The sequence below is a fragment of the Pongo pygmaeus genome, chromosome 12 (assembly GCF_028885625.2).
Source record: "Pongo pygmaeus isolate AG05252 chromosome 12, NHGRI_mPonPyg2-v2.0_pri, whole genome shotgun sequence".
In the NCBI taxonomy this organism is placed as follows: domain Eukaryota; kingdom Metazoa; phylum Chordata; class Mammalia; order Primates; family Hominidae; genus Pongo; species Pongo pygmaeus.
Genome location: NC_072385.2, coordinates 109,295,587 through 109,316,620, shown reverse-complemented (window position 1 = coordinate 109,316,620; position 21,034 = coordinate 109,295,587). Strand labels below are relative to the sequence as shown.

At 33.7% G+C, this 21,034-nt stretch overlaps 1 protein-coding gene across 7 annotated transcripts in view; it reads left to right on the top strand.

Moving 5' to 3' along the window:
- NCOA1 (nuclear receptor coactivator 1) overlaps positions 1-21,034 on the top strand; it is a 277,415-nt gene that overhangs the window by 143,221 nt on the left and 113,160 nt on the right. For all 7 annotated transcript variants that reach the window (XM_054473265.2, XM_054473263.2, XM_063648895.1 and 4 more), the window contains one exon: positions 7,752-7,908. The gene's annotated coding sequence lies outside the window, so the exon portion shown is untranslated. The remainder of the gene's footprint in view (positions 1-7,751; positions 7,909-21,034) is intronic.

The following is a 21,034-nucleotide window of genomic DNA, read 5'->3' as shown; positions in this document are numbered from 1 at the left end:
ATATGAATTAATCTGGGAGTGGACTAACATCTTCACACTATTCAGTCTTTAAACCCATGAACATGTTAAATCACTGTTTTTTAGATCTCTTTTTGTGTCTTTCAGCAAAGTTTTAAGTCTTGCCATAGGTTTTATTAAATTAATTCCAAAGTATTTTGTTTTTGATGCTATTATAAATAAAAAATAAAATTGTTTTTAAATGTTATTTTCCAGTTGTTTGCTACATTTGTATAGAAACAATTGATATTTGTATATTCACCTTGTGAATTCACCTTAATAAATTCACTTATTGCATTGACGTTTGTATAGTATATTCACCTTGCCAAATTCACTTAATTCTAATAATTGGTTCTCAGATTCCTTAAAATTATTGACAAAAAAATTCATTTTTAAATAAATAAAGACAATTTTAATTCTTTCTTCCCTAACTTTTATTTCTTTTTCTGGCCTTTTTGCCCTATGTAGGAACTCCACTATATTCAATACAATGATGAATAGAAGTGGGGAGAGTGAACATTCTTGACTTGAACGCAGTATTATGAGAACTTGCAGTATTTTACCATTATATAAAATACTAGTTGTAGGTTTTTCATTTATCCCCCTTATCAGATTGATGGAATAACTTTTAATTTTTAGCTTACTGAGAGTTTTATCATGAATGGGTGCTGATTTTTCTCAGATGTTTTTTCTGCATCCATTGAGTTTTTTTTTAAGATTCTGTTAATATGGTAAATTATATAGATTTAATTTTTTTATATTAATTTTTAAATTGACAAATAATAATTGTACATATTTATGGGATACATAGTGATGTCTGATACATATAATGTATGGTGATCAGCTCAGGATAATTATTAATAGCGTATCCCTCATCTCACACATTTATCATTTTTTTTTGAGATTTTTTAAAATCTTTTTTTTTATTATTATTATACTTTAAGTTTTAGGGTACTTGTGCACAATGTGCAGGTTAGTTACATATGTATACATGTGCCATGCTGGTGTGCTGCACCCATTAACTCGTCATTTAGCATTAGGTATATCTCCTAATGCTATCCCTCCCACCTCCCCCCCACCCCACAACAGTCCCCGGAGTGTGATGTTCCCCTTCCTGTGTCCATGTGTCAGGGATCTAGAACTAGAAATACCATTTGACCCAGCCATCCCATTACTGGGTATATACCCAAAGGACTATAAATCATGCTGCTATAAAGACACATGCACACGTATGTTTATTGCGGCACTATTCACAATAGCAAAGACTTGGAACCAACCCAAATGTCCAACAATGATAGACTGGATTAAGAAAATGTGGCACATATACACCATGGAATACTATGCAGCCATAAAAAATGATGAGTTCATGTCCTTTGTAGGGACATGGATGAAATTGGAAATCATCATTCTCAGTAAACTATCACAAGAACAAAAAACCAAACATTTATCATTTCTTTATGTTGCAAGCATTCATTACTTTCCTTCTAGCTGTTTGAAACTATACAATATATTGGGGTTTTTTTTTGTTTTGTTTTGTTTTGTTTTGTTTTGTTTTTTGAGATGGAGTTTTGCTCTTGTTGCCCAGGCTGGAGTGCAGTGGCATGATTTCGGCTCACCGCAACCTCCGCCTTCTAGGTTCAAGCCATTCTCCTGCGTCAGCCTCCCGAGTAGCTGGAATTAAAGGCATGCGCCACCATGTCCAGCTAATTTTGTATTTTTTAGTAAAGATGGGGTTTCTCCATGTTGGTCAGGCTGGTCTTGAACTCCTGACCTCAAGTAATCTGCCTGCCTCGGCCTCCCAAAGTGCTGAGATTACAGGCGTGAGCCACTGCATCCGGCCGAAACTATACAATATATTGTTTACTGTAGTTATCCAACAGTGGTATAGAACACTAGGACTTATTCCTCCTATCTAGCTATAATTTTGTGTCCTTCAACAAATCTCTCTCTATCCCTATCCCTCTTCCCCCTACCCTTCCCAGCCTCTAGTATCTTATGTTCTACTTTTATTTCTATGAGATCAACTTCTTTTTTTTTGAGCTTTCACATAGGAGTGAGAACATGTGATGTTTAATTTTCTGTTCCTGGCTTATTTCATTTAATGTCTTCCAGTTCCAGTCACATTGCCAAGAATAGCAGGATTTCATTCTTTTTTATGGCTGAATAGTACTCTGTTGTGTATCTATGCCACATTTTCTTTATCCATTCATCTGTTGTTGGACACCCAGGTTGATTCCATATCTTAGCTATTGTAAATAGTGTTGCAGTCAACATGGTAGTGCAGACGTCTCTTCAATATACTGATTTCCTTTTATTTGGCTAAATGCCATGTAGTAGGATTGCTGGATTATATGGTAGTTGTATTTGTAGTTTCTTTTCTTTTGAGGAACCTCCATACTGTTCTCCATAGTGGTTGTACTGGTTTACGTTCCCACCAACAGTGTTTAAGAGTTCTCTTTTCTCCACATCCTCATCAGCATTTGTTACTTTTTGTCTTTTTGATAATAGCTATCATCCTAACTGGGGTGAGATGATTACCTCATTGTGGTTTTGATTTGTATCTCCCTGATGGTTAATGATGTTGAGCATGTTTCCATATATTTGTATGACTTCTTTTGGTCATTTGTATGTCTTTTGAGAAATGCCTGTTCAGATTATTTGCCCATTTTTAAAATCAGATTGTTGTTGTTGTTGTTGCTGTTGAGATGTTTGAGTTCCTTGTATATTCTGGATATTCATCTCCTGTCAGAAGATTGGTTTTTGAATTTTTAATCAGCCTTACATTCCTTGGATATACCACTTGATAATAGTCTATTCTTAAATATGTCTGGATTCAATTTGATTTTTTTTGTAAATCTGTACTCATGAGGCTGATTTTCTTTTCCATTAATATCTTTTCCGGGTTTTAGTATGAGGGTTCTGTTTGCCTAATAAAACACATTGGGAAATATCCTCTCCTATTTTCCTGAAAGTGTGTAAGATTGCTATTATTACTTCCTTAAATGTTGGATACAACTTACCTGTGATGCCATTTGGACCTGGAGTTTTGTTTTGTTTTTAATTACAAATTTATTTAATACATACAGTCTGTTTCTTTCTCTGGTTATTTTAATAAATAAAATTTAAAAATTTAAGTTTTTGAGATTTTTCATGTTATCTCAGTTACTGAATTGATTTGTATAATGTTCAGAACACTATATTTGTATGATCTGTGGTGACATCCCTCATATTTCTAGTATTAGTAATTTGTGTTTTTAACTTTTTCTTGATCAGTCTTGCTAAAGTTTTATCAATTTTTTACCTTTCAAAAAAAAACAACTTTTAGTTTTAGTTTTTTTCAGTTGTCCATATTTATTCTATTGATTAGAATATTAAATGTATTATTTTTAATTTATACCTATGATTTTAAAATTTTTAAAAAAATATAAGCAGAATATAGGCTGAACGTGGTGGCTCATGCCTATAATCCCAGCATTTTGGGAGGCCGAGGCAGGTGGGTTACGAGGTCAGGAGTTCAAGACCAGCCTGACCAATATAATGAAACCCCATCTCTACTAAAAATGCAAAAAATTAGCCAGGCATGGTGGTGGGCATCTGTAATCTCAGCTACTCGGGAGGCTGAAGCAGGAGAATCTCTTGAACCTGGGAGGCGGAGGTTGCAGTGAGCGGAGATCGTGCTATTGCACTTCAGCCCAGGCAACAGTGTGAGACTCTGTCTCAAAAAAAAAAAAAAAAAGTATATGTGTATATATATATATGCAGAGTGTAAATGCAACTTCAGAGTCATTCAACAGATTTTGATGTCATATGTTTACTTTATTGCAGTTTCACTCATTTTCTAATTTCCATTGCATTTTCTTCTTTCACTGTAGGTCATTAACAGGTATGTTGTCAAATTTCTACCTATTTAAGATATGTTAATGGTTTCTAACTTAATTCCATAGTAGTGAGAGAACATATCCTTTAAGATTTCAATCTTTAGAAATGTGTTATATAAAAAATGGTTCACCATTTGTTTCATGTTGTGTAATATTTTCATGTGCACTTGAAAATAAATGTACCTTTGCCAGTTGTTGGATGTACTGTTCTATGAGTGTTCATTTAGGACAAGCTAGTCATCACTGTTCTTCAAATCTTCTGTTTCCATACTGGTTTTTTAAAATCTAGTTGTTTCATCTGTTATTGAGAGAGGAATGTTAAAATCTTCAATGATATGTACAGATTTTTCTATTTCTCTTTTAAGTTCTGTTTATGCTTCATTTATTTTGAAGCTCTGTTATTATTTGCATAACTTATGATTCTGGCCAGGCATGATGGCTCACATCTATAATCCTAGCACTTTGGGAGGCCACAGTAGGAGGATCACTGAAGCCTGGGAGCTCAAGACCAGCCTGGACAAGACCCCATCTCTAAAACAATTAAAAATTTCTTTAAAATTCTGATTCTGTCTCCCTGATGCATTGGCTGTCTTAGGAAACTTCCCTTTTTATGTTTGGTTACATTCCTAGTCCTGAAGTCTACTTTCACTGATATTTATATTGCTTTCTTATGTTTGCTGTTTGTGTAATATATTCTTTTCCATTTTTTAAACTTTCAACCTATTTGTATGTTTATATTTAAACTATACCTCTTATTGACAGCATATAGTGTGGGTTTGCTTTTTCTCTAGTTTCCATCTTTTAATTGTAATGTTCAGTTATTTTATATTTAATGTAATTAATATGGTTGGGTTTAAGATACCATTTGTTCCTTGTTCTTCTTTTCCTACTTTCTTGCCTTCTTTTGGGTTAACCAAACATTTTTTAGTAGAGTGCTGACAATGCCTGTTAACTTTTTAGCTATACTTTCTTATATTTTCAAATTCCTTTATAACCTTTTGAACACTACTCTTTTATAATTTTTAAGTGGCTGCTCTAGGAATTAAAATATATATCCTTAATTTATAAATTTATTTATATTTGACGTTGTAATACTTTATGTAAAATTTAAGAGCCTTGCAACAGTATAATTGCATTTATACCTTCCCATCCTTTGTGCTATTATTGTAATATAATTAACATTTAATATATTATAAACTCCACAATGTTTTATATATTTTAATATATTTTTATATAATCACTTATCTTTTAAAGAAAATACATACATCTTTTAAAGAATAAAAAGAATAAATACATCTTTTAAATAATAAAAAATACATAGTCCTTTTTATTTACCCTCATATTTATGATTTCTGATGCTTTTGCTTCTGTTTTGTAGATCTGACTTTATCTAGCATCATCTCCCTTTAGCCTGAAAAAGTTCCTTTAGTATTTCTTATATATTAATCTTACAACAGATTATGTTTGGTTATGTGAAAGTGTTTTTAATTTTGCCTTCAGTTTTTTGAAGGATATTTTTGCTGGATGTAGAATTGTGGGTTGATAGGGCTCCCCACCCCCCTTCAGCATTTTAATGGAAGAAATTATTCCATTATCTTCTTGTCTCTGTTGTTACCAATGAGAACCCAGTTACCATTTATATCTTTGTTTTCTTGTATGTGATGTGCTACCTTGCCCAAGCTAGTTTCAAAATTTTGTCTTAATTTTTTTTTAGCGATTTGACTGGACTTTGCCAGAGTTGGTTTCTCTATATTTATTCTGAGTGGGATTTATTGAGACACTGGATCTGACAGTTTATTTTTCACCAAATTTTGGAAATTTTCTATCATTATTTCCCCATAATACTATTTCTGCCCCAGTGTCTTTCGCCTCTCATCAATTACATGCTTGGTATTGCCAACAGATTACAGAAGGCGTGTGTGTGTGTGTGTGTGTGTGTGTGTGTGTGTGTGTGTTTGTGTTTGTGTTTTCCCCAGATTATAGAAGGGGTGTGTGTGGTTGTGTGGTTTCTTTTCTCTTTCTTCTTCAGACTGGGTATTATTTTCATTTCAAGTTCACTGACTTGTTTTTCTGCTGTCACAAATCTGTTGTTAAGTCTGGCCAGTGAATCTTAGAATTTGTTATTGAAGGATCTAGCTCTTGAATTTCCATTCATTTCTTTCTCAGTTTCCATTTGCTGCCAGTATTTCTCATGTGTTTACCCATTATATGTATATAAATATATATATATATTTTAAAATCTTTAAACATATTTATAATAGCTACTTTCACATCTTTGTTAGGTATTTCCAACACCTAAATCATCTTGTGGTGTGTTACTGTTGACTACCTTTTCTCCTGATCCGGAGTTACATTTTCTACCTTCTTTGCATGTTTAGTAATTTTTTACTGTGTACTGGATGTTGTGGATGACATTGTGGATTTTTATCTCTTTTTGAAGAGTATTGATTTATCTTCTAGTAGACAGCTAAATTACTGGCTGGTAAACATACACTTAACTATACAACTCAGCAATTACAGTCCTGGGCATTGAAATGAAAACAAATGTTTTTACAACAGCCTGTACACAAATATTCATAGCAGCTTTTATTTGTAATAGCCAAAAACTAAACACAACCCAAATGCACTTTAAAGGACAAATGGTGAAAAAAACTGTGGCACAACTGTACCATGGAGCAATAAAAAGGAATGAACTATTGATACATGCACCAAACTGGATGGATCTCAAGGGCATTATGCTGAGTGAAAAAAGCCAACTTGAAAAGATTCCATGCTATATGATTCAATTTATGTAGTATTCTCAAAGTGACAAAAATTATAGAAATAGGGAACAGATTGCAGTTGTCAAGAGTTAAGGAAAGGGGAAGGTGGATGTGATTATAAACAGCATGAAACAATTCAGCTGTGGTGATGGAGCAGTGAATCTCAATTGTGGTGTAGTTATATGTATCTGTACATGTGCTAAAATGTCACAGAATTGTAAAAAAGACATACAAAAAAATGAGTGCATGCAAAAACTGGCAAAATTCAAGTAAGGTCTGTAATCTAGTCTACTCAATTTCCAGCTTTCTTTTAGCTCTGATCTACATTCTTTAATGCCTCAAGCCAATAAGACTGTGGTTTTCTCCTTTAAACCTAGCCTGTCTGCACTTAAGTGGGAGTACTGGGAAGAGTTCCGAGTTCCCTTCCAGGGGATTCTCATAAGTGTGTATCTCACCCAATATAATTCCTTTCTTTCAATGATCAGAACCCCTACAATTTCTGTCTGCTTTGGTCACTTTCCAATTTCTTCCAACAGTTGTTTTTTTTAATATTCTGTCCAGAGTTTATAACTGTTACCTGTGGGCAAATTAGTTCGATATAAGGTAGTTCATCATTACTAGAACCAGAGCTCAACTAACATCTTTTTGAAGTATTACAAATATAAAATGTTTATAAACTTCTTCAATTAGAAATTTGAAGATAAAATATTATAGGAATATTACATAAGTAAATAATTATGTGATAACTGAAAATATGAAAAAAATCAGAATTTATAAGTAGGAAGAAGGATAAACATACAAATGCAACCAGAAACAACTTTATATAAATGAGTCTTTCAGACATATAAATGAGTCTTTCAGAAGTTTACGAATAGATGCAATTATATATTACCTAAGCAGCATTCTCAAAAAGGAGTATATACTTAATCACCAGAAAGGAGTTAAGCTGTAAAATGAGATCTTTATTCATTGTCTTTTGGAAATATTTTTCCATTTCACTCTAAAAGTTGCCTTTTTTTTTCTTTTTCTAGCATATCTGACCTTTATTATTTACTGGAGAATAAAATGGCAATCTAACATCCCTTCTGCTTTTATTTTTGTCTTTTTATTCTAGTTGTTTATATAATTGGCCTTAAATGAGGTGAGAGTGAAGAGACTAGAGCCATCTCTGGAAAACACCATTATCCCATTCCCCGGGAAGCTACCCTCTGGAACACAAGATTTGACCATATCTGTTTTGAGGATTCATTATGAACAAAGAAGTCTCCCAGGTAGGAATTGTAGTTCTATTTTTAAAGAGCTTTGTCTCTGCAAAAGTATGGAAGGAACATGATTACCTGTTGACTGTTATCTTTTATGGAAATATGTGTTTGATCTGGGATGCTTCAAGGTTAGTGTAAAACAGGTGCTCACGTTCCTCAGTGAGAATGATAGGAAAGTTCTAGGATACACTTTATGAGCTATATTAGTGTATGTCGAAATCACTTATGATGAGACCCTCAAAGTCCTTACTGAATTGAAAATGGCAGCAGAAAAACTGTAGTAAACCATCTCCAGATTTGTTTCATATATTTCTAACATATATCCAGTTAATTTTATACATATATGCATAAAATTACATAATATATACCTATATAATTATAGGTATACCTGTATAATATATAGGTAATTATAGGTATACCCATATAATATATACCTATGTAATTTATGTGTATATAGTGTCCATATGGGCATTTTTACATTGTTGCTGTTTTAGAATTTGTGAGCTAGCTGAATAGAACCAGTATATCCATGAACATACTAATGGGAGCAGTAGAAAAATAAACATGTACCAAGCCAAGACAGTAGATAAAAGAGTTGAAGAGTGATCAGAAACTGATAAATCAGTAAGGGAAAACTTCCAGGAGAAAATTTGTTAATTAATAGACTTGTATTTAAATTATACATAGATAAAAATAAAAAATTATAAGCATATAACTTTTATTTATTATGTACTGAACATATTTGTATAAACATTGCCTGGGTTAAGAAGTAGAACAATACCACCACCCCAGAAATCCTCTTCATCCATGTGTCCCAGCCACATGCCCATTCACTTTTAAAGGAGGAGACAGTTGTCACCATGGAGAGTGATACCTGTCAACCTAGAATGTGGGGTTTTATAGATCATTGAAGTTAAAGGCAGTAAAATTTAGTTGGCCAACAATGCCTGTGTTTGGAATTAACAATGAGTTTGGAGGCAAAACTCTCAGTTGGCAGAGAGCTTTAATGCAAGGACTGGAGGTACAAAATTATTTAAGAAGATATTCATCTAATCTTACTATCTCTGCCTCTTTAAAATTTCATGAGTTTTGGCCAGGCCCTGTGGCTCACGCCTGTAATCCCAGCACTTTGGGATGCTGAGACGGGCGGATTATGAGGTCAGGAGATTGAGACCATCCTGGCTAACACGATGAAACCCTGTCTCTGCTAAAAATACAACAACAAAAAAAATTTACCTGGGCGTGTTGGTGGGCGCCTGTAGTCCTAGCTGCTCAGGAGGCTGAGGCAGGAGAATGGTGTGAACCTGAGAGGCGGAGCTTGCAGTGAGCAGAGATCGAGCCACTGCACTCCAACCTGGGTGACAGAGCGAGACTCTTCTCAAAAAAAAAAAAAAAAAAAAAAAATTCATCGGTTTCTAGAGCAAACACAACTCTTGGTTTCTGGCTTTTGTTAACTGATGATACATTTGTATTTACACGTTGAGTGCCCCATATCTGAAATGCTTGGAACTAGAAGTGTTCCATATTTTGGATTTTAAAATATTTGCAGTATACTTATCAGCTGAGCATCCGAAATCTGAAATCCTACATGCTCCCGTGAGCATTTCCTTTGAGTATCATCAGATTGTGGAGCATATCGGATTTTGGACTTGGGATGCTCAACCTGTATTAATTTATGTTTTCTATTGTTTCCAATCAGGACAGTTGGTTCTCCCTAAGGAGCAATAAATGAATTAAGTATTCTGATTAAAAAAGAAAGTTTTGCTGAGTAGGATGTATTATAATAAAGAGAAATTTTAATTAAGTAGGAGAGCCGTCTCTTTAAGAGTTTTCAGGGAAGTAATGTTAGTACCTCGACTTTATGAAAGAGAAAGGAGAAAATTGATAGAATAATGCAGTGACTGAACATTAGCTTGGTGTCTGTCTTTCCTCATTGTTCAATGAGTAACTCTAAGAAAGTCATTTTCCTCATTATAATGACATTTTTCATCGTTTCTATTTCTTCTTAACATTAAAAACAATTTCAAATGTAACAAATAGTTACAAAATTGCTAGACTGAACACCTGCATGCCCATTGCACAGTTTCACCAATTATAAACATTTTATGGAATTTGCTTTATCTCTCTCTGTATTTACTTTTCCGTTTCCCCATCCGCCTCTACCATTACGATGATAATGATGAACCATTTGAGAAAAAGTGGTAGACAATCATGATCCTTCACTCTAAAATATTTCCTACTTAACCACAATATAATAATCAATTCAGGAAACAACATGTTTTATTGCTGTTATCTAATATATAGTTCACATTAAAATTTTACCATTTGTCTGATTCACATTCATGGATTGCATAGTTGTCACATTTGTTTGGTTTCCTTTAACCTGGAATAGTTTATTAGCTTTTCTTTGTTTTTCATAATAGGGCCTTCCATGATAGTGACATTGGAGAAGAGTACAGGTCAGCTATTTTGTACAATGGTCCTCATTTCAGGATTGTCTGTTTCCACTTATTTCCTTCCTTAAAAGACTGTGATAGGGGATGGAGATTCATGGATTTTTTCTTTTTTTTTCTTTTTTTTTTTTTTTACTGAGAAGGTTATCTTAAATAACAAAGTCTACAAAGAGTTTTCAGGATAAAGTCTGTTGGAACAAAGGAAATCTAGAAACTAGAATCACTAAGATAATTTAGGTGTTATTGAAAGGAATTATACACACATACACACACATAAATATATATATATAAAAAATGTAGAATCCAAGATTTATAAACTTTGGAACAAAAATTAGGGTTTGCAAAAGCAGAACTTTTGATTTTGATTGAACAGTGCATTTTATTTTAAAGTCCTTGACATCTTATAAGAAATAATTGGTTTTATATTATAACGTACCATAGAAGGTAAGTCACGATTAGCTATATGAATAACTTTATTTTCATGTGATGTTTGGACTAAGGATAGAAAAGATTCTTTGTTTATATGTTTGAGTACCTTGTATACTACCTAGTTTTAAATGTGGTATATTTTAATGTCACCTTTTCTGTAAGGCTCTTACTGGATATATTAAGGAAATGTTTTGATGTGGAGGCCAAAGCAAAAGATTGGGGCTATATTGATGGGTTTTCTATTTATTAGTTATGTGACTGTAGGTTAGTGATATAACTTAAAGCATATGCAAATTCTGGAACCAGATTACCTAAGGCCGATTTCTTCCTCTGCCACTTAAGTAGTTGGGCAGATTAAGTAACTTGTCCATGCCTTAGTTTTCTCGTCACTAACATGGATTATAATATTACCTACCTGATGTTTTATGAGTGAATGAGTTAGTAAGGTTTATGAGGGAATTAATTAACATAGGTTAGGTGCTTAGAACAGTGATTGGCACATGGTAAGTCTTATATAAGTGTTAGTATTCATTATCATCATCATCAGAGCATAGTTTATTAGTATGATAAAACTGTCAAAATGGAAATAATAATGTATACTTCATAGGGCAGTTGTGAGGAATAAGTGAATTAATGCATATAAAACATAGTACATGCTCAATATATATATAATATTGTCACATCCTTTAGATGCATATTAATGGGCTTACATTTTAACTTATGAACTTTTTATCATTTTGTTTCTCTCAAATTATTTGTTACTATTGACTTTATCATGTGAAAGTGGCAACTGGAAGGGTAAGCATGCTTATACCACTGAAGTGGCCTATAGTTGAAATATTTGAGAAGTACTGCACTGGGTGACAATTGCAGGGGTCCTTATTCTAAAAATTTAAAAGTCTGCATCTCCAGTTTAAAATGTGTGAGCAATCTTTTGATTGTTATTATTCTGTTTGTTATCATAATTATTATTCTATTGAGAACCCCGGAAAATGGAATTTGAGTTTCAGTTGTTCCAAGTTAGTCTTTAGCTGATCATTGCAGCAGAAGGAATATAGCTAGCCACATTTAATGTTAGCATTAAGAGGATATTGATGCTATTTAACCAGCCATTTACACGAAATGCTTGGGATTTTTTTTTTCGTTTTTCAATGGATATCAATAAAATATTGCCTAATATAAATGAATCAAGTAAGATGACTTAGGTTTTAAGCTGGACTTTACAAAATGCATATCTTTTCTATAAATGTGGTCAATGAAGATAGGCTCATATTGTGATTTTTTTTTTTTTTTTTTTGAGACAGAGTCTCACTCTGTCGCCCAGGCTGGAGTGCAGTGACACAATCTCAGCTCATTGCATCCTCTGCCTCCCGGGTTCAAGCAGTTCTCTTCCTCAGCCTCCCAAGTAGCTGGGATTACAGGCATCCGCCACCACACCTGGCTAATTTTTGTATTTTTAGTAGAGACGGAGTTTCACCATGTTGGCCAGGCTGATCTCGAACTCCTGACCTCATGATCCACCCGCCTCGGCCTCCTGAAGCGCTGGGATTACAGGCGTGAGCAACCGCACCCAGCCCTCATATTGTGATTTTATCTGTGCCCTTTCCCTTTCAGGTTGGGAGGGTGACCCTGAAGTTAACCGGAGGTTTGTCTGACTTAATCATTTTATAACACCCTCAAAATACAATTCCATTATTTTGTCAATTATTTTGACCCATTTGGCTCTATGACTTTGGTACTTCTTCTACCATATACCATTAAAGAACAGATTTTAGTGTATTTATTTTTCTTTTGTTGGTGTACATATATATATTTAACTATACTGTATTCTGAAATGGGTTTCTAAAATAGTTGATCAAAATTGAATAGCTTCTGATCTGGGGCTGAATTCTTTATTTTAGATATTGGAGTAATTTTTTGTATAAATGTGATTATTTGGTTTTGGATAATCGTTTGTGGATTATCTGTATCTAATGCAGATCTTCATTCTCTTTTGGTTCTGGCTTCTAGCTGTTTTTCTGCCCACTATTATCTGAATCTCTGAAAGAGGTTGGTAAAAAGAGACAGATATTAAAATTTTTTTTAATTTTTATTTATTTATTTTATTTTTTTAAAAAGAGACATTGTCTATGTAGCCAAGACCACACTTGAATTCCTGGCTCAAATAATTCTCCCACCTCAGCCTCCTGAGTAGTTGGGATTATAGACACATGTTACTGCACCCAGCAACACTGAAATTTTTATCACTCAGTTTTGTCTGTGCAAATGACAAAGCAAAATGATCATCATTTTCTTTTTTAAGGCTGCTTCTGCTAAACTCTTATAAAACTCTTTTGTATGCCTGCAAGTAAATATGAAATACTTATATTCTTGTTTATACCAGCTGAAGATAGCTATGGTTAGGAAGACTGATTTTTCCTCAAGAAATACCAACACAAATTAAAGTGGATTTTGGAAGACGTGTGCAGTATACCTGCATAACTCTATGTCACTCTAAGATAACTGGATTCATAGTTTCATAAGGAAATGTTGAGTTATTTTGCTAATTTGTTCTAATAAGATAGCTGCCACAAATATGTGTTACAATGCTATTTTTCCTCAGTCATGAATATACTAGGAATATTTTAATAAGGCAAATGTTTATTCTTCATCTAAAATTAAATTTTAAATGAAGCCAGTATGAGGAAAATATTAGGTTTGAAACTAATTTGGTTTTCCTTTTTCTATGTATTTGTTAATAGAAAACAAAATAAACTTTTCTTTTTTCAAACTTATTATTTGTATTTAGAAAAAAAAATGCAAAGAAAAAAAGCATTGTCGCTTAGTCTGTGGAATAAGCTTTTAGTGGTAAACACAGACGTATTAAATATATTGTTTCAAACATTAAGATACATTTAGAGGGCAAGTTACCAAATCCTTGATAATGTCTTTATTATTAGCATAATAAATTTAAGACACTGCACAGGATTCTCTTTTACAAAAAGTACTTTAAGAAAAATCTAGTATTTTATAGAATCAATGAAATAAGATTAAATGGTGTTTTGATTTTTAAGAATTCATTGATTGCTTTGAATCTATTTATTTGATTTTGCTTTTTATTCTTGGCCATAATGTTTAAGACGTTGGCAGTGATTTATGGTAGAAGCTTAGGGGAGCAGGTTCTCTTCTGTGGGCCAAGGATAATTACCATCTCAATTTGGGCCACTGGTGTTGTGGATTTTGAGAGAATTTTTGTTTCCAGGGATTTCGGGAAATCCCTACCCATTCATTAGCTTCAAAATATCTAGTATTCAACAAAAATTAGGAGGCATGCAAAGAAACAAAAATATTTGGCCCATATACAGGAAAAATAACAATCAGTAGTATCTGTCCCTAAGGGGGCCAGACATTGGACCTATTAAAGAAGAAAAAGTAGAAAAGTTGGACTTCATTAAAATTAAAAACTTTTGTTCATTAAAGAATACTATAAAGAAAATGAAAAGAGAAACCACAGAATTGGGGAAAATAATCTGTAAGTCATATGTCTGATAGGGGTCTAATACCCCGAATGTAAAGCACTCTTATGACTCAATAAAAAGACAAGTTAAACCCAACCCCGAATCCTACAACTCAATAGCAAGAAAACATATAACCCAGATAAAGATCAGGCAAAGGACCTGAAAAGATATTTCTTCAAGGACGACATAAAAATGGCCGACAGGTATATGAAAGGGGCTCAACATCATAAAATGATCAAGGAAATGTAAGTAAAAGCCGCTTTATCACCTCACATCTATCAGCTATTAGGATAGCTGTTACAAGTTGAGTATCCCTTATCAAAAATGTTTGGGGGACGAGGATTGTTTGATATTTTGGATTTTTATGGATTTTAGAATATTTGCATTATACTTACAAGTTGAGCATCGAAAATCTGAAATGCAGAATGCTCCAATGAGCATTTCCTTTGAGTGTTATGTTGGCATTCAAAAATTTTTGGATTTTGGAGCATTTTAGGTTTGGGATTTTTAGATTTGGGATGCTCAACGTGTATCAAAAAGACAAAAGATAACAAGTATTGGCAAAGGTGTTGAGAAAAGGGAACCCATGTACACTTTTGGTGGGAACTTAGAATGGAGCAGCCGTTATGAAAAGCAGCATAGATACTCCTAAAGAAATTAACATATGACCCAGAATTAACATATGACCCAGCAATACCTTTTCTGGGTATATACCCAAAAGAGATGAAATCAGCTCATAAAGCTGTCTGCACTCCCATGTTCATTGCAGCATTATTCACAATAGCTGAGACATGGAAACAACCTAGGGGTTGCTCAGTGGACAAATAGATAAAGAAGTTGTTTTTATATATATATATATATATATATATATATATATATATATATATGTGCAGTGGAATATTATTCAGCCATTAAAAAGGAGGCGATCCTGCCATTTGCCACAACATAGGTGAGCCTGGAGGACATTTTGCTAAGTGAAATAAGTCAGACACAGAAAGAAGAATATTACATAATCTCATTTACATGAGGCATCTTTAAAAACAAAGGCAAATATACAGAGATAGAGAATAAAACATTGCCATAGTGGGAAAAAATGGGTAACTATGGGAGATGATGGATATATTCATTTGTTCATTTACAATAATAATATAACCATTATAATATATATAATAACCATTTTACTGCATATCCTCATGTCATGACATCATGTTGTAAATCTTAAATATACACAGTAAAATTTAGTTTTTAAAAAATAGGCAAAGGAGCTGAATAGACACATCTCCAGATAAGACATACAAATGGCCAATGAGTGCGAGAAAAGATGCTTGGTGTCATTAGTGATTAGGGAAATAGAAATCAAAACTATAATGAGATACCATTTCACACCCTCAAGGATGGCTGTAATTTTTTTAAAGACAGGAAATAACTCTATTTGGCGAGGGGTTGTGGAAAACTGGAACCCTTGTACATTACTGGTGGGAATTTTAAATGGTGTAGTTACTGTGGAAAACTGGCTTTGACAATTCCTCAAAAAGTTAAAGAGTTACTGTATAACGCAGCAGTTCCACTCCTAGTTAAATACTCAAGAGAATTAAAAACATGGCCACATAAAAACTTGTACATAAATGTTCACAGCAACTTTACTGATAATATTCAAAAAGTGAAAACTACCTGAATATCCATCCACTGGTGAATGGATAAACAAAATATGGCATCTCCAAACAATAGAGTATTATTCAATTATTAAAAAGGCAGTGAAAATCGTAAAGTCCCTATCCTTCCTTAACACATGAGAAAGATTTTGGTTGTCATTGAAATGAAAAGCTAAAATGAAAACTTGTTTCAAAGACCCTTACGTGTCTTAGGACTCCAGTTTGAGAAACATTTTTTTGGAAATTACCTAGTTCAGATCTTTATTTATCATGTTTTTCCTGTGTGATGCCCTTCATACAACTATTAACTTGGGGATATTTAGCTCTCAGAGTATCCTTCTCACTATATATAAATGTTTCTTTGTGCTAACTGCCTGCTAAGCATTTTAAAATATATTATTAGAAATGTTTATTAATTAATTGGCAGGGACTTTTTAAAATTATGCAGTTCTCAGCTAAATCCAAGAAATGAATGACAGATTTCTTATGTAGAAATTTAAATTCAACTGAATTATAAGGCACTGTTCTATTTCTTTAGCCTTCACCTGTTCGGTTTAGTCTGGTACATTTGAACAGAGATAAATGTAGTTTCTAGTTCCTAAAACTACTCTCTAGAGATTGCGTAAGATTGGGTATAATTTAGCAACTCTTTTTAAATCAACAGGGTACTTTTACTTAGAAACCTTACCTCTTTTTAAACAGTGATATGCAAATTGGTTTCCTGAAACCAGCATTTATTTTCTTAATGATCCTTATTTAAGTACCCTAACTGCCAAATACAAAGCCATTCCACAGAAATACAACTGTAATAGTTTTTCCTCATCAGAAGTTTTACATTGCCCCGTTTATTGTGTTTTGTAAACAGGAAGCAGTTAATAGCAGAATCATACTATCAGCAAATTGTGGGTGACTGTCTCATAGCTCTTCAGCTCTTGGCTCTTATTTCAGTAGGCCAGCCTGTCTGGGTGCTGTTGAGTTGTTTGTTGTTTGCTCTCCCTAGCCCCAGAATCTCAGATATAGCAGTTGTGAATCTCCAGCTAGTAGTCTAGTCTAAGGGTAGTACATATGGGAATCCTGCTTTAGATCCAGAGGTATTTATTACTCAAAATTATTCAGTCTGTGAGATTGTATTATTCAGATCATATAACTGCAGCATGGCTTGGGTTTGTAGTACTGTGAAATATCACGGGTTTTTTTTTTAGAAAATAATAGATCTTTACTTTTTCAAAATTAGAATATTCCCTAATTTCTAGACCAAGAAGGCAGTTTGCTGTTTTTTTCCTGTTGAAAGTAAGACAATAAGGATTTCAAGAAATTTCATGTTTCTCAATTATAAGAAATAATTTCAAAGATTTTAAAAATATTTCAGAAAATATTTAACCATACAAACTTAAATATCTTTGTTTTAGAAATCTTAAATGTTGTATTAGTAAGATAGGTTAATTGTTTTTAATTAATCACCTATTTATTTAGTTTCTCTATCCTTTAGGTATTATGTTAGATATTGGATATACAATAAAAAGATCTAATAACTGGCTTTGAGTTTACAATCCCAAAAGGAAGACAAAATAATTGTAACTTATAGCACATCATAATAAAAAACATAGGCCCAGGATTATTTTGAGAACAAGTAGAATTTCAGATGGATAAATTCTTAGATGGACATAACCTAATTTCATTGGAGGCCGAAAAGATGAGCAGCTAAGGAAACAAAAAATGGCACCTGAACATGAAGTAAGCGTTATCTAACTCTTTTCTTTTGAATTGGGCAAATTCTAAAGTCATGTCTTTCAACTTCCTTGTTCAGCATTTTCTTCTCTCTTTTGTTTCTACTTTTGTAGAAAAGTTTAGAATTGATGCTTCATTATTACAAATTTATTGCATTATTTCATTTTTGTATTACTAAATTTTAAAATACATTTTATTTATATGAAATTATATGACTTCTTTACTTCTGTGATCTTTGGTTAATCTTATTTATGCTTCTGTGAATCTCTACAGGAAAACAAGGTGTATATTTTGTTAGTTCCAGTAATACAATGAACTGATTATTTTTATTTTGTGTTTGAGTTTTAGAATGGATGGTAACAAAACCATGTTGGTCTTTTGACTTTGTTTTGTGGTGGCTGTTACAAGTCTGGTATATTTGCCTTGCACTGGGATTGTTCACATTAAATTGTAAATTTTGCAAAGGCTAACTAGGCTTCTATATTTTCCTTATTGTGTGTTCCTTCCTCTCCAGTCACCCCCATAGAAGGTTTAATAAATTGTTTTTTAAGACATTAATCTGCAATGCAGTTCATCTCATTTATCATTAACAGAAATCTGAAATTTAAAAGTGTATCATTTTTTATACATATTTAATTTGAGATGACAGTGGGATATGCAAACGAAAACATCCAGTTAACAAGTGGACATTCAGATACCAAATTACTAAGATGAGAAAGATTGTGGACATTCAGATACCAGATTACTAAGATGAGAAAGATTGTACTTATTCTTCATAGAAGAAGTCTTAGAATAAAAGTCAAATCCTGTTGTTAATCCTCCAGTGACTGCCTCAGTCACTGGGACTGAGTCCTTACAATGACGTTTAAGACCTTACATGGTATAGCCTCCTATTATCTCTCTGACCTCATCACTTACTCCCCCATCCCCCAGTTCTAGCCATGCTCACCTCTTTCATGTTTCTCAAAAAGCAGTTATGCTTCTACTTTAAGGTCCTTCTACCTCCCCTTGCCGGAAGCACCCTTCCTCCATTTATCATTCTCTTGGCTCTCTCCCATACCCGCTTCTTACCTTTGTTCATATCTCTCACTTTTTCAGTGAATCCTTTCCTCATTACCTTACTTGCTTCCCTTCGACTTCCACATACCTAAGCCTCTGTTTTTGCTTAATTTTTCTCCAGAGCTCTTATCACCTTCTAATATACTGTATAATTTACTTTTTAATTTTGTGTTGTTGTCTCTGTCACAATAGAATGAAACTCAATGAGGACAGTTATTTTGTAAATTTTATTCACTTCTGTATCTCTAGTGCCTAGAACAGAGGTTGGCATATGGCAAGAGCTCAGTAAATATTTGCAGCTAATTTAAATTGGTCTGCTCCCACACTGAGATCAATTTAAAGTTTTTTGGCTAGTATTTACCTTTTTGTCTAATATTTACCTTTGCTGAGTACATGAGATATTACCAAGGATTTTATTTTTAAAGTCTTTTCTTGAAGTTGAAAGTAAACATATATAATCTATATGCTTGTATGTACAGATGATATATATAACATAATTTTATTTATATGTAGATCATATAGTAATATGTAATACATAATACATGGCATATGTAATCTATGAACACTTGATTGGACTGTCATTTAGTAACTCATTCACCAGATCCTATAATAGACTCACACAATAGGTGAGAGCAGATGCAAACTTTATATATTATGTTTAGGAGATTGGATGTTGTCCTATGGGGATTGAGGATTTAGTGAAGGGTTTTAAGTAAGAGATTGACAGGATTAGACATACACTTGGTAGCCTGCTCTGGTGGGTCTGCAGAGGATAAACTTAAGGAGGACAAGACCGGAAACCGGGAGAAGCTATTTGGGAAGCTATTTTAGTAGTCCAGCAAAAGAGTTAAATGAGAACCTGAATTGAGATCTTGGTAAAGGAGAATATGAAGAAAGGATGGATTTTGGAAATATTTAAGAAGTAATGGCCGGGCGTGGTGGCTCACGCCTGTAATCCCAGCACTTTGGGAGGCCGAGGTGGGCAGATCACTAGGTCAGGAGATCGAGACCATGCTGGCTAACATGATGAAACCCCGTCTCTACTAAAAATACAAAAAATTAGCCAGGCGTGGTGGCGGGCGCCTGTAGTCCCAGCTACTCGGGAGGCTGAGGCAGGAGAATGGCATGAACCTGGGAGGCGGAGCTTGCAGTGAGCTGAGATCGCGCCACTGCGCTCCAGCCTGGGCAACAGAGTGAGACTCCGTCTCAAAAAAAAAAAAAAGAAGAAGTAAAAGCTGACAAACCTTGGTGTTTGCTTGCATGCAGGATATGAGAGGAGGCTAGAATGACTGCAGTGTACCAACTGAGACAGAAATACATGAGAAGGAAATAGGTTTATAGAGAGACTTTGCCCAAGGACAGGCAGGTAGTGTTTAATCCAGGACTTCAGGTTTTTCTGGCCCCAAAGCCCATGCTGGTTTTTTTTGTTTTGTTTTGTTTTGTTTTTGCTTTTATTCTTATTTTTAATTGTTGCATAATAATTGAACATATTTATACGGTACAGTGTGATACTTTGATACATGTGTACAATGTGTGTGATCAAATCAGAGTAATTAGCATGTCCCTCACGTCAATCATTTTTCATTTCTTCGCATTGGGAACATTCAAAATCTACTCTTTTTGCTATTTGAAAATAAATTGTTGTTAATTATAGTTACCTACAATGCTATAGAACACTAGAACTAATTCCTCATATTTAGCTGTACTTTTGGATCTGTTAAACAACCTCTGGCTATCCTCTCCTCCTCACATCCTTCCTAGCGTCTAGTAACCACTATTCTGCTATCTACTTCTATGAGATTAACTTCTTTAGTTTACATGTGAGTGAGAATATGCAGTATTTGCCCTGTGGCTGACTTATTTCACCTAGCATAATGCCCTCCAAGTTTGTCCATGTTGCCATGAATAACAAGATTTCATTCTTTTTTGTGGCTGTCTGGTATTTCATTGTGTATATATACCACATTTTCTTTATCCATATATCTGTTGCTGGACACTTAGGTTGATTTCATATGTTGGCTTATTGTGAATACTGCCACATAAATATTGGAGTGCACATATCTCTTCAACATACTGATTTCATTTCCTTTGGACATATGCATATTTGTAGGATTGTTGTATCAGATATATAGTAGTTCTATTTTTAGTTTTTTGAAGAACCTCCATGCTCTTTTCCAAATGGCTACGCTAATTTACATTCCCACTAAAAATGTATAAGAGTTCCCTTTTCTCTTCATTTCTTCCCAGCATGGAAACCCATCCTTTTAACTACCATGTTGCAGTAGGCAAATCTAGTTGACTCCTTATCAGGGAAATG